The sequence below is a fragment of the Lemur catta genome, chromosome 15 (genome assembly GCF_020740605.2).
Source record: "Lemur catta isolate mLemCat1 chromosome 15, mLemCat1.pri, whole genome shotgun sequence".
Lineage (NCBI taxonomy): Eukaryota > Metazoa > Chordata > Mammalia > Primates > Lemuridae > Lemur > Lemur catta.
In genome coordinates this window covers 33066581-33080474 of record NC_059142.1, presented here as the reverse complement: position 1 = coordinate 33080474, position 13894 = coordinate 33066581, and the positions used below count along the sequence as shown (strand labels likewise).

General features: G+C 35.8%; 1 protein-coding gene across 1 annotated transcript in view; it reads right to left on the bottom strand.

Annotated features, from left to right (window-relative positions):
* CA10 (carbonic anhydrase 10) overlaps nt 1-13894 on the bottom strand; it is a 470926-nt gene that overhangs the window by 341886 nt on the left and 115146 nt on the right. The window lies entirely within an intron of this gene.

Here is a 13894-nt window from a genome sequence, read left to right as displayed (position 1 = left end):
AGCCCAAGAACATAGCAAGGCCCTATCTCTACAAAAAATTTTTACAAGTTAGCCAGGCATGGTGGTGCATGCCTGTAGTCCCAGCTACTCAGAATGGTGAGGGAGAAGGATCACTCGAGCCCACGAGTTTGAGGTTGCAGTGAGCTATGATGACACCACTGTACTCTAGCCCAGGCAATGGAATGAAACCTTGTCTCAAAAATAAATAAATTAAATAAATTAAAAATACTATAATTTCTTTTATCTCTTCATTATATGTATAATTATACTATATTTTCCTTACTCAGTCTCTTTTTTTGTTTAAATCAATCTTATTTTTTTAAGATTTTTTACAATCCTGTTTATTTTTCAAAGGGCTAGTTTTGGTTTTGCTGATCATCTGAGATGTTTCCTATTTCATTACTACTTCTTTCCAGAAGATTCATTTGCAAATAAAGTTCTAAAATACTTGAGGAAAACTATTGCAAAGGGAGTCAATAAAATCAACAATTAAGATGTGAATATGCTCCAGATACAAAGAAAGTAATAGAGGAAACACAAAGTAAATTTAAAATGAGAAGATTCAGAATCCACAACTAGATTAAAATATTACAAGAACTGCTTTTTATTGAAGAGAGATAAGGCTTTAGACACTACCTACTAGGGAGTGCAGAGTGCAAAAAATATTTAATGCATAATTGTTTTTTGGCAGGAACCATGTAGAGAAACTAAATAATTTACACATTGGTTAAGTACGTTAATAATTTAAGGGAGTACTCTGCCTAAGCCTTTGTAATGTCTCTTTTAAGATTTTTTTCTGTCACTGCTCTGTGTTTGGTGCAAAACAGGGGCTTGAAATATAAACATACAATGTAATCTTGACTAGAAGTCAACAACAGACATTACTGGAAGTTACAGATACTCTAGCACCTCCCTCTCATTTCAGAAAATTTTGAAAGGTAACTTCTGTCTCAAGTGTCATGCAGACCTTAGATACATAAAGCTCTCTGAACTTGTTAAAATAAAAAAACTGAATTCAAACACATATGTAGTGGGCTTCCTATCTGAGCTTATTTCTTGATCCTACTTTTGCATACACTTCCCTCATCCCAGGCAGAGTAACCGGCGCGCCCCTGTTGAAGGTTTGGCATTTTGCTGCCTTTCTGCCTTTGTCCATTCTTTCACCTTTCCCTCAGTCCCTTACTTGAGCACTAGACCATGAGCTCCTAGAAGATGCAAAGTGCTTTTTATCTGTCTGACCTTACTGCCTAGTACAGTGCCTAGCACAGAGTGATCAACCATTACTTCTTGGACAGACAGAATGCTTTCTTCTGTCACTGATATTATTCTAACTCATCTCTACAAATAAGAATACTAATACTAAACCTTAAAGACACTACAAGTCTAAATTATACTCCTTCAAGAATCAGCTACTCTGTTATAAAGCCTTTCTTTATAATCCTAACTGGAAATAATTTCTTTCCTTTTTTTAATTTGAAAAGTACTTTAACATCTCTTTTATGCCACTTATTATTTCCTATAATATAGGCTAGTGACTTATGGATATAGACTCTCCTTTTTTATAGGACTATAAACTCTTGGACTAGAATAAGTCTAAATTTTGGTTCTATACATAGCAAAGCAAATTATAAATATTTGGTGAATAATTTATAAGAAAGATAAATTAACATTTTTGGATTTTTTTTTACTTGTTTACTACTTAATCATTATGTTCACCAGGTCTTTATGAAGATTCCTGAACTATGGTGATGACATGTCATCTGGAAAGAAGGTGTCCTGGGGGCATTGCACCTGTTGTTTTCCTTCCCTTCAAAGAAGAATCAGCCCCTCAACAGTGGTTTCATAGCAAGGCTACATATAATTCCCAGGCTTTTAGAGGATCTCTAAAGCAAAGGTCAACTGAAATACATAAAAGTGTAAGAACATTTCTCTTCTGAATTTATAATTGTGAGATGTTTAATTTTAGAGGGGTAAGAAAAATTTATGATTCAAAACTTACACTGCAAATCAAAATGTTATAACACCTGGAGGATTTTTACATTTTATTCAAGGTGTATTAATATATTTTTGTTTCAGAAAAATGCATGTTAGCCTTGTTTCAAATAGAGTTAAAAAAGCTGATGTAAGCAAATCAAAGCCCTCAATTCATTCTGCCAATAGGTATGTGATTAAGGTGTTAAGTTCTATGATCAGAGAATGATGTACAGTTTCAGTAAATTTACTGTAGAGAATGTTGAGAAGCAGTGTACAGAGGGAAATGCTAGAAATGCACAAGTAGTGGAATCACAGAGACCAAAGTTCCTGTCCTGAGTCAGCGAACTACCAACCTGGGAAAGTCACTTAGCCCTTCCAAGCTTTGTTTTCTGTGCCTGAAAACTGTGAATTATAATTCTGACCTTGCAGAATGTTTGTGAAGACTATTGAAAAGTATGAAGGCTTTTAATACCGTATTAGGAGACTGTCATTTATAATTTATGGTCATTTAGCATGATGATGATGATGATGACGAAGAAAATTTTCCACAAAGTAAGCAATGTGGCCTGGGTGCAAAGGCCCTAGGATCAGCCCTGTAAATTGGAACTTGAGTTTCTGCTTTGATGAGGTAGAAGTACTTTGTCCTCAGGGTCATTAGTATGACAGCATGCTGTGGTGCAAATACTTTGGGCAATTTTAAAAATTACATTCTCGATGGCTTAAGCATTAATCTTTTATAGGTGATCATAATAAAGTAGAACAGTCTATCATAAAATGAAGATAATGCTAAATAATTTTATTCAGTTATATTAACCAATATATAAAACATGAGATGCTTTATTAAAGCAAATGAGGAAAAAATGTCTAAATTGCCAAAAGCTTATTTGGATATTTTTTTTTCTTCTTCTTTACTACAAATCAATGGGCTGTAATAAGGGATAACTTTATGTGTGTGTGAACTACACATGCAACACTACAAGGACTACGTATTATAAGTGACATGACACAGGAAAAACTGTAAGAGATCACAATATTGACAAGGGCCTATGGATTTGTGGAGGAGAGAGAATCATCAAGGAGGCAAAGACCAGAAGTACATGCTGATGGAGAAATGACTTCAGCATCATGGAAGAAAAAAGTGAACACTCAAAAAGAAATGAACATTGTTTTCCCAAGTAACTAGCCCCAATTGTATGGCTGTGAACACAGTTATGTTTTAATGTTATCCACGGATAAGGAGGCAGAACTGTCTGTGAGGCCAGACAGGAGTAGGGATGAGCCCAAACCCAGGCTGAGTGGCAGGGTTTGGGGCGGAGGCGGGCAGGGATGAGGAAGAAGCCTGGCCAGGGAGACCTTTCACCTTTCAGCCTCAATATGCCATGAACTGAGTTAGTTATAGTAGCTTATCATTTATTAGGCATAACATTAAGCAATTTATTACAATTTTTCTTATAATCCTTATAGTGATTCTGTGATGAGGAATCTCATGACCAAATGAGGAAACTGAGGAACAAAGAGGTTAAGTAACTTTCACGAATTCTTTCAAAAGCCCTAATTCTCACAACAACCTCAATTTAGCATTATTAATCTTATTTTCATACAAGGAAACTAAAATTTGAGTAAACTTAACAATGGTCACATAGCTGACAGGTAGAAGAACCAAAATTTGCATATATTTCTGTGAAAAAATGCAGAATCACATACATGTATCCATTAGGACTTGGGATACCTACATTGTTTCCTACTATCCTACATAGTAGAGGATGTGTCTAGCTCAAATGGTTACTCAGTATCTACCATGTGCGAAGGCCAAAGTTGTATAGAATTTTACAGATGGAAAGGCCCTTAGGTATCTTTTATTCCAATGCGCTTATTTTATACATGAGGAAATACTCCAAGGGAAGTAAATGCTTCAAAGTTAAACTGTGTTCCATATGTTCAATAATTGTTAAGATGAAGGATGAAAGTCATACACATATAGAAACTAATCTACCTACATGTGTAGTTTTATGATACCAAATTTAATGTTTTCTGAGTAACGATTAATAGCCTATGATATTTCAATACTATATTAATTCTCTTTGTAATACTGAAGGATTGGAGAATGGCAAGTTTAAACATAGAAGAGAGAATGGAAATACGTTGATCATTCAAAATGTCTTATTTTGAAGTTAGTTAGCCGTTAGTGCTTTTTCTGCCCAGGATTGACCTTGAAAGGGCTTCCTCTGCTATAGACAGAGAATTAGGGAAATGAAATGTATTTACTGAAAAATATCAATGTAGCTTACTTGCTGGCCAAGGAGTATGGGTAGACATCAATGTTACGTGAGAAATTTTAACTTAAATCTTACAATGAACATGATAAGAAAATCCTATACTCAAAAAGTAACAAACCTCTGAGAACTGGGAGAAGGAAAAACAAAATCATTCTATAGAAACACTTTTACAACCATCTCCACAAGAAACTCCCACAGAAAAAAATCATACCCATTGAAAAAAAATTCCTAACTAAAATTGGAAACATAAGGAAATGAGACAATATGGGGTAGAGTAAAAATCTAAAATCAAAATGAGAATGTGCTATAAGAACCAAAAATAATATATAATCATGATAAAGGCAATAACATGTTTATAATAAAAAGAAAAGAAGAGATGGCAATCATAATGAAAGAATTCTCCACGTGGGGGGAAAAAACAGATTTTAAAATTAACAAAAATAGGCAAGGACACACACAAAAAGAAAACTACATATGAACATAGATGCAAAAATTCTCAACAAAATATAGCAAACCAAATCCAACAGCACATCAAAAAGATAACACACCACAGTTAAGTGGGTTTTATTCCAGGGATACAAGGATGGTTCCACATACATGTATTAATAAATTTGAGTCCACACATAAACAGAATTAAAAACACAAAACCATACAATAATCTTAATAGATGCAGAGAAAGCATTTGATAAAATTTAGCACTCCTTCATGATAAAAACTCTCAACAAATTAGGTACTAAAGGAATATACCTCAAAATAATAAAAGCCATACAGGACAAACCCACACCCAACATCATACTGAACATGGAAAAGTTGAAATCATTTCTCCTAAGGGTCTGGAACAAAACAAGGATGACTACTTTCACCATTCCTATTCAGTATAGTACTGGAAGTCCTACCCAGAGCAATCACAGAAGAGAAAGAAAAGGCATCCAAATTGGAACATGAGAAACTCAAATTACCTCTGTTCACTGATGATATGATCTTACACACAGAAAACTCCAAAGACTCCTAGGTTTGATAAGTAACTTCAGCAAGCTTACAGGGTTCTATATTTCTTAAAGAAATAGAACTACCATTCTATCTGGCAATTCTACTAGTGGGTATCTACCCAGAAGAAAATAAATCATTATATAAAAAAGACATCTAAACTCATATGTTCATCACAGCACTTTTCACAACAGCTAAGTCATAGAATCAACCTACTTGTCTGTCAATGAATGAATAAAGAAAATATGGTATATATACACCATAGGATACTACTCAGTAATAAAAAAGAATGAGATAATGTCTTTTGCAGTAACAAGGATGGAACTGAAGGCAATTATTTTGAGTGAATTAACTTAGAAAAACAAAGTCAAATATTTCATATTCTCACTTATAAATGGCAGCTAAACAGGTACAAACGGACATACAAAATGAAATAATAGTCACTGGAGACTTCAAAAGGGGAGAGGGAGACGAGGGATAAAAAATTGTCTGTTTGGTATAATGTACACTATTTGGGTAATAGCTACACTAAAAGCCCAGCCTTTACCACTATACAATATATCCATGTAACAAAACTGCACTTGTACTCCCTATAACCATAAATATAAAAAATACAAAGTAAAAAAGATGCATCATAAGTTGTTAAAAAATAAACCAAAATAAACTAATGAAAATTATAATACAATTAAAATGCAGTGGATGTATTAAACAGATATGATTCAGCTGAAGAGAGAATGAGAAAATTGGAAAATAGATATGAGAAAACCACAGAGTTCCATACAGGGAGAGAAAAATATAGAATATATTAAAAGACAGATAAAGAGATATAGAGGGTGGAAAGAAATAGATTACCTTCCAAGAAATAATAACTTATTTGGGTATGTAATTGTTGTTTGTTAGTCTTCACTTATGTCTTTGATGATAGCATTTTACTGATTTCCACTTTTGCTTCTGAATACACTCATCACACAGTATTCTTGGGGGACAGGTCTCAGGACCCTGCTCTGATATGATAATTCCCAGAAGCTCAAGTTCCTCATATGAAATATGTAATATAGTTAGCCCTCGCTATCAATGGTTTCTGCATCCATGGAGGTCCAACTGTACTGTACTGATCAAATTCAAATTTTGTTAGTTCATGTAGGCATAGCATAAATGTGAGCATAACTATTTGTTAAATGACTGTAAATAGAACTCTAAGAATCTAGAAGCAGCAAAGATAAATCACAACAAACAGAAATATGATAGAAGATGGTAGAGGTTTGATCAAATATATCAGTAGTCATAATAAATAATAATGGAATTAAACTTCCAAGTTAAAAAACAGAGCATCAGATTCCATTTTTTAAAGTCTCAACATTATACATTTTATATCAATAAAAAATAAATTCATATGAAAGAAGAAAGCACTAAGACAAGTCTATAAGTACAGGGGACGATGACTTATTATACCAGGTATCAGGACTTATACAAGTATAAGCAGGGGACAAGTGAACTGGTTACAGAGGAGAAATCCCAGAATCACATGCATGTATATGTAGGGTGTTGAAATATGAAAAAAGTGGTAATTAAAATCAAGATAGACTAAAGGATAGACTATTTCACAAACTGTAATGAGTCAATTGGTTGTTGGGAGTAACTGGATTACTGCCTCACACCATTCACGAATTAATTCCATGTAGAATGTAGATAAAATACCAAATTGTGAAATGCAAAACTGTAAAACTTAGAAATACAGGAGAATATCTTTATAACCTTAGCATAGGGAAGGGTTACCAAAATAAGATACAAAAGCTACAAAGTATCATGGAAAAGTTCAACAAATAGGTAAATGTGACACCTTAAAATTTTAAATGTTCTATATAAGCAAAATGGAAAGTCTTTGAATGAAGATATTTGCTGGGCATATAACGGACATATTAGTATCCAGAACTCATAAAACCAATCAAAAAATAGGCAAATGATATCAACTAAGAATTCACAGAAGAGGATACCCAATCAAGTGACTAGATGCTCACTTTCACTAGTAATTCAGAGAAACGTGTATTTGAAAAACAAAGAGATATCATTCACATCCATCAGCAAAATTTTGCGATTGGGCAAACATTTCATAGAAAAAATGTATGAATAATTGTGGTACATTCATACAATGAAATCCTAAAGATAAACTTAATAAACTATACCTATATGCATAAACATGGATATATTTCAAAAACATAGTTAAAGAGACAAGTTTCAAAAGGATATGTATAGTATGATGCAATAATGATGAGAAGACCCATCTACCAAGAATAAAAGATGGTGTACTAACTTCAATGTAGTGCTCTACTCTAGAGACAAAGGGAAAGAAACTGGAATGGGGAAGTATATACTAGTAATTGTATAGACCATTTTCTCTAAAAATAAAATCTTTGAGCCAAATAAGAAAAACACTTCATTAGTTTTTATTGTTGCCATTTTCTTCTCTTTGGAACTGACCTCACAGTGAGTTGGGCCGTGAAGCTGGTAACTTGATGTAGATGGTACACATGTTAGTTTTCTACTTATTGCCTCTGAGCTCCTTAAAAGCAAACAGGAAGTTTGCCCCAAATAGGGTAACTTTTCAGTGACTGATATGGTTCCTAAAATGTGGGTTGACCACAAGGAGCGTGATGAAGAGAACACTGAAGAAATGAACAAATCCTAAGAAAGTCAATAGACAGATCTTGAAACAACTTGTGAGGAAGGGATGCAAAGTGAAAACTAAGGCTTAATGAGGAAGGTAATTGCCAGAGGCCAAATGACTCCTCGGATATAAGGTTTTATAAGTTACAGGTCACCAGCTATTTCTTCTAAGCCGGTGTTACCTAAAATTCCTGTGTCATCTTTGAGAGGCTGAACAAAGCTTAAAGTCTCTCTCCCAAAAATAGGCACATCTATGCAAAATATGCCTACCATTTCTAAAGCCCAACATCTGAAACCTAATCTAAGGAAATTCGTTATTAAGAACTTCTGTTCCTCTGGGAGGCCGAGGCGGGTGGATCGCTCGAGGTCAGGAGTTGGAGACCAGCCTGAGCAAGAGCAAGACCCCGTCTCTACTAAAAATAGAAATAAATTATCTGGACAACTAAAAATATATATAGAAAAAATTAGCCGGGCATGGTGGCACATGCCTGTAGTCCCAGCTATTCGGGAGGCTGAGGCAGAGGATCGCTTAAGCCCAGGAGTTTGAGGTTGCTGTGAGCTAGGCTGATGCCATGGCACTCACTCTAGCCCAGGCAACAGAGTGAGACTGTCTCCAAAAAAAACAAAAAAAAAAAACAAAAAATACAAAAAAAACAAAACTTCCGTTGCAGACCGATAATGAACCACGACAATCCTGGGCCACATGTCATTGGCATATGAACTAATTTTGAATACTACTTTTTACTGAAACAAAGCAGAGATCCTTTTAGAGCAACCAACTTGGATGTGGAGAGGAATTTTTCTAATAGGAGTTCCTCTGAAAAGGTACATTCCAGGTGGGTGGGGATGGCTGTGGAGTGGACATCCAGGGGTTGGGGTGGAAGAGAAGGAGAATCCTTTGAGAAGGGCATCACGGTGTCCTGACATGGACTGAGCTGAGAGCTACAGCAAAGCTGGGGCTTTCAGACACCAGGGTCCAAAGAAGATCAGAGCATCTCCATGCAAAGCACGAGGGCACCCTGTAGCTAGCCCTTCCCCAAACGTAGGTGGCTCTTTCTGCTGACTTGTGCAATTTGTTCTAAGAAATTAGGGGAAACAAAGAAAAGGAGAGGAATAACCATTTTGGAGAAGGCCCACTTTTAACCGTTTTATTGACTTCGTATTCCCAGTGCATAGCAGAGGCCTGGGATTTCAGTCACCCCTCAGTAAGTGTTGTACTGATTGGAAAAAAGTTAATTCTAGCTTCTTTTCACAAACACCAACATTCGGGTATTTTAGTGTTTTAAAATTAGAGTCAGCTTTCTGTCATTATTCTCTTTAATAAAGAATGTAATCTTAGTTTTGAAATTATGAATTTTTTAATGGAATTCAGTATCGCCACTTGTTTCAGTGTCGTAGCTTATAAACGATTTAATTTCTTCCTGAATTGACTCTCATGCCAAAAAGGTTACCTTTCATAGTTTCAGCCACTCTGAATACTGGGAGAAAAGGGTTACTTTTATTCCCACAAGCAGCTTTCAGCAGTAAAAGCCATCTGGGGGTTGGTTTATTTATTTATTTATTTTTTACAAGAAAAAATCAGAGCCTACACTTTATGGTTTTTTAACTTTAAGTTGATATATACTATACATGCAGAAAAGTGCACAGATGATAAATGTGTAGGCTTATTCATTCTCATAATGTGAATACCTGTGTGTGGTTGTCACCTAAAATGTAGGTCCTACCATCAAGAAATATATGACTACCCTTCTAGCAACCCAGAAGCCCCAAATAGAAACACGAATATGCAAGAAATCTGTAATTTTCATCGTCACTTCTTTGATCCATGGGTTATTTATTTAGAACATGTTACTTAATTCTCCAATATTTGGGAATTTACTAGTTGCATTTCTGTTATTTACTTACAATGTAATATCACTGTGAAGAGAATACATATTTAATCTTCTATACGTTGGCTGTGTTTTGATGTTATATAGGTTATTGAAAAGTATTGTTAAAGTATCTCATTATAATTGTACATTCCTCTATTCTTTAGTTCTGTCAAGTTGGGTTTTATCAGGAGTAAGGCTATGTTTTAGGTGAGTACAAATTTAGAATTATTATATCTTTCTAGTAGATTGACTCTTTTATCATTATAAAATGTCCTCTTTATCTCTAGTAATATTTCTTGCCTTAAAATCTTATTATGCTGATATTAAACTATTTGGAAGGTATGTTTTTTTATATTCTTCTATAACATATTAAATCTTTGTTATCTTCACTTCAAGTGAAAGGTATATCATTTGTTGGATATATAATCTTACTGTTCTTTTAGTTGATATATTATAACATCAATACTTCACTTATTAAAGTCTAATATAAATTAATATTTTTATCATTTCTTGAAAAATTCAAGGTTCTTAGAAGTTTGAATTTCAATGATGTCCTCTAACCTCATTTTATGCCATTATTTTGGGGGCATTTAATTCTGCATGCATTTTGATTTCAAAACTACTATGCGTATTTTATTTTTATTATTGATTTATAAGGTAAATATTAATTTATAGATTTTTTTCATTTCTTTCTGAATTTTCTTGCATCTATCTGGGATCATTTTTGTTCTGCCTAAAGAATTACCTTGTATTTTCTTTTCTCAAAATCATTCAGTTTTTGTTTGGCTAAAACTGTCTTTATTTTGCCTTTGTGTTGAAAAGATATTTTCCCTTGGTATAGAATTTCAGGATTTCTGTGATTTTCTTTAATTTGTTTAAAATGTCAGTCCATTTATTCCTCCTCCCATAACTTCTGTTGAGATGGAGAAATCTGTGTTTTATTTTTTCTTCTTTGAAAGTTATCTGTCTCTTTTTCCTTCTGTCTGCATTTAAAGTTTTCATTGTCTTTATTAACAATTTTACTATGTTATCCCTAGGTGTGGTTTTCTTTAATTTTATTCTGCTTGGGGTTTGTCAAGTTTATTGAATCGGTGGGTTAGTGTGTTTATCAGTTTTAGAAAATTCTCAGATGTTATCTCACCAAACATGACTCCTACCTCGTTCTGTACTTCCCTTCTGTCTGGGCTCTTGGCTGCTTAAGGCTTGGCAACCTTAGTACTCTGTGATCCCTTCTGGGATATTTAAGAAGTATTTTATGCACATTATCCAGTTCTTAGCAAAAGGATCAATCTGATAAGCTAATCTTCCATAGCCAGGAGGAGAACATTCCCTTTTGAGGTGACACTTTTTGTACTGTAATAATCCTACTCATACACTGAATACACAATGTACTTATTTTTACTTAGACATAGTCACAAATGTGAAATGTGGGCCAACTTTAAGGTAGGTAAGAAAGCAATAATTCAAGCCTATTAAGTAAAATTTAGATCTTCTGCTGTCCTGGTCACCAGTTGCCCTACGTGGGAGTGCTAGGGCAATGTGACCCTCACTGTACACCCATGGGTCCAGGAAGGACTGCCAAATCATAAGCTGGCATCAGATGAAGCAAAGCCACTGCCAGAAACCCAAGCCAAAAAGAGGCAGAGGAAGGGAAGCAGGTGGAGGGAGCAGAGTGGTACATTAGAAGATACCCCAACACACCGTGGGGTACCGGCTACTTCCTCATGCACAGATGATACTCAGGCCTCCCTCTAAAAACAGACAACTCCCTGTCTCCAAGCTTCAGGTTTCTTAAAATGATGATAATCATAAATAATTATCTTACAGGCTTGTAGTGACTGGAAATAATAAATATGCAAATTGCTTAGAACAGTGTCTCGTTTATAGTAATTGTTTAGTAAGTCAGAGCTATGATAATGGTGATGGTGATCACGATGATGACTGTGTGCTGCAGATACTGATGATTGTGATGATGATCATGAAATGAAAATAATTATTATCAGGAGGAAGACAGAGGGTATCACAGTGCATGGTCTTGACATACCACAGCTGACTTTCTGGGAGTATGTATACATTTACTGTGCATTGAGGAGAAAGAGAAAGTCTAGCATTTACTGCATTGAAATTATTTGTTCTACTTTAAAGTGGTCATACTCCTGAGCTTCTGACTTTCCAAATCGGGGGGCCAGTAGCCTAAACAGCCCCCCTGTGACACAAGACATGCTACAACTGTGTCCCTCATACCAATAGTGTCAGGGAGCGAATGAAGCTAACTCACTCATCGTCATAGAGCTTAGAGAAGCACTCCATGCTAGTAGTTTATACAGCTTGGAATTTCAGGATGATTAACAAAGCAAGGTCTCCAAGGAGAAACAGCACGTATTTCAGAAGGGGCACATTCCTCATTGTGGCTGTTGCTGGAAAATAGTGCTAATAGAGAACAACTTTCCTAGGGCTTGCATTCACTTAGGACTAGATGGATTTTTGCTTAGAACGCACTGTTTTAAAGACGATAATTAAAAAAAAAATCTAACTGCCACTTAAACCAAATGGGCAAGACCCCTAGATAGGAATATAAAATCAGGACATTGCCATTTTTCTTCATGAATACCTTTCCTGTTCTCAGCATAAGATATTTTTGATTATAGAGAAGTTAACATCCATCAAATAGCAGCCTTTTCAGCATGGGACAGGAAACTTTGTTGACACAGATCAATCTGATGACTGCTTTTCCAGCTGTGGATATGGAGGGAAACAATGATAATAGAAACAGGTGAAACCACACAGGGATGGCTGGCAAATGAATAAATAAAAGGAGAAACCACAAACTTAACCGGGATGTACTTTTATGCTCTTTTTCTCATGTAGAAGGAAAAAATATATAATATGTAATACATATTATGTATAAATATAAATGTATGTATTATGTATACACAAAGTGCAGGAAAAATATCTTTTAAATTCAGGGAAAAATAGCAGTTTTTCTCTGACCCGGCTGAGGTTAATATTCTGGCAAATATGGGCTCTCATTAGTGAGTGAACATAGAGAAAATAGTCTCAGAAATCCGAAGGTCTCCTACTGAGGTAGAGCAGAGTGACGTAGGATAGGGGTCCCATGTAGGTGAGCATCCTGCTTCACCAAGTGAGGTGTGCAATAAATGAGCACTTACGTATGATTAAATCAGTTCCCCGAATCTCCTCTGAGCCACCACTGTCTTTCCAGACTTGGGGAGTCCTGTTCTCCCCTCCCACACAACTCCCATAGTTCTCCACTCAAAGGCACCTCCCCCTGTCCCTTTTCTCTAGCTGACTCCTCCCGGTGACCTCAAGTCTTCAAAAAGAAAGTCAAGTGACAGGAGAAAACCTCCCAGGGAAATAAAACACAACTGACTAGCTTTCTTCTTGGAATCCCTTCATTGGATATCAGTTTTCTCATCTATAACAGGAGGGGTTTGAACTATAATTCTCTGAAGTCTACCCCCCCACGGGGGGATCTCGGAATCTAGGATTCTGTGTTTCCTCTGGCTCTTCCCAGTAAGTAACAGGGACTGAAAATCATCCCAACCGTCTCAAACCAGCACACATTTTTGGAATCCTATTGTTGTAGGTTCTAGGATAGGATGATGAGAAAGTTGAAATGCACAATAAAATTGGGGAGAGGAGATATGCACATATAAGTCACCTTTAAAAAAATCTATGTAGTACAGGCAGGAAGGAGCCTTGAGGTGTGAAGCTGTGACCTTGCTGCTCTTGTAGAAACCCTGTCCAGCAGGAAAATCAGCACACAGATCACCTCCCCTTTCCTTTCCCTCACCCCCACTCAGAATCAGTGCTAATCTTTCTCGGGAAACAGTCTCTTCCCAGAAGTGGGACAGATAATATTCTCTGCACTTTGCAGATGAGAAAGCTGTGAGTCAGAGAAGTTGAGTACTTTGCCCAAAGTCACACCGTGTCTCTAGTAAGTGGCAGAGAGGGACAAGTAGGAGGTAAGGGCTGTCATTTGATAGGATTTCACTTTCCTTGGGCCCCTGTGTCAAGAGCTCCTGGGATCCTACTTGCAACAAAGATTCATGGACTGGACTATTCTGGCCCACTTGAGTTTCCCTTGGAGCCTTCTAGCTG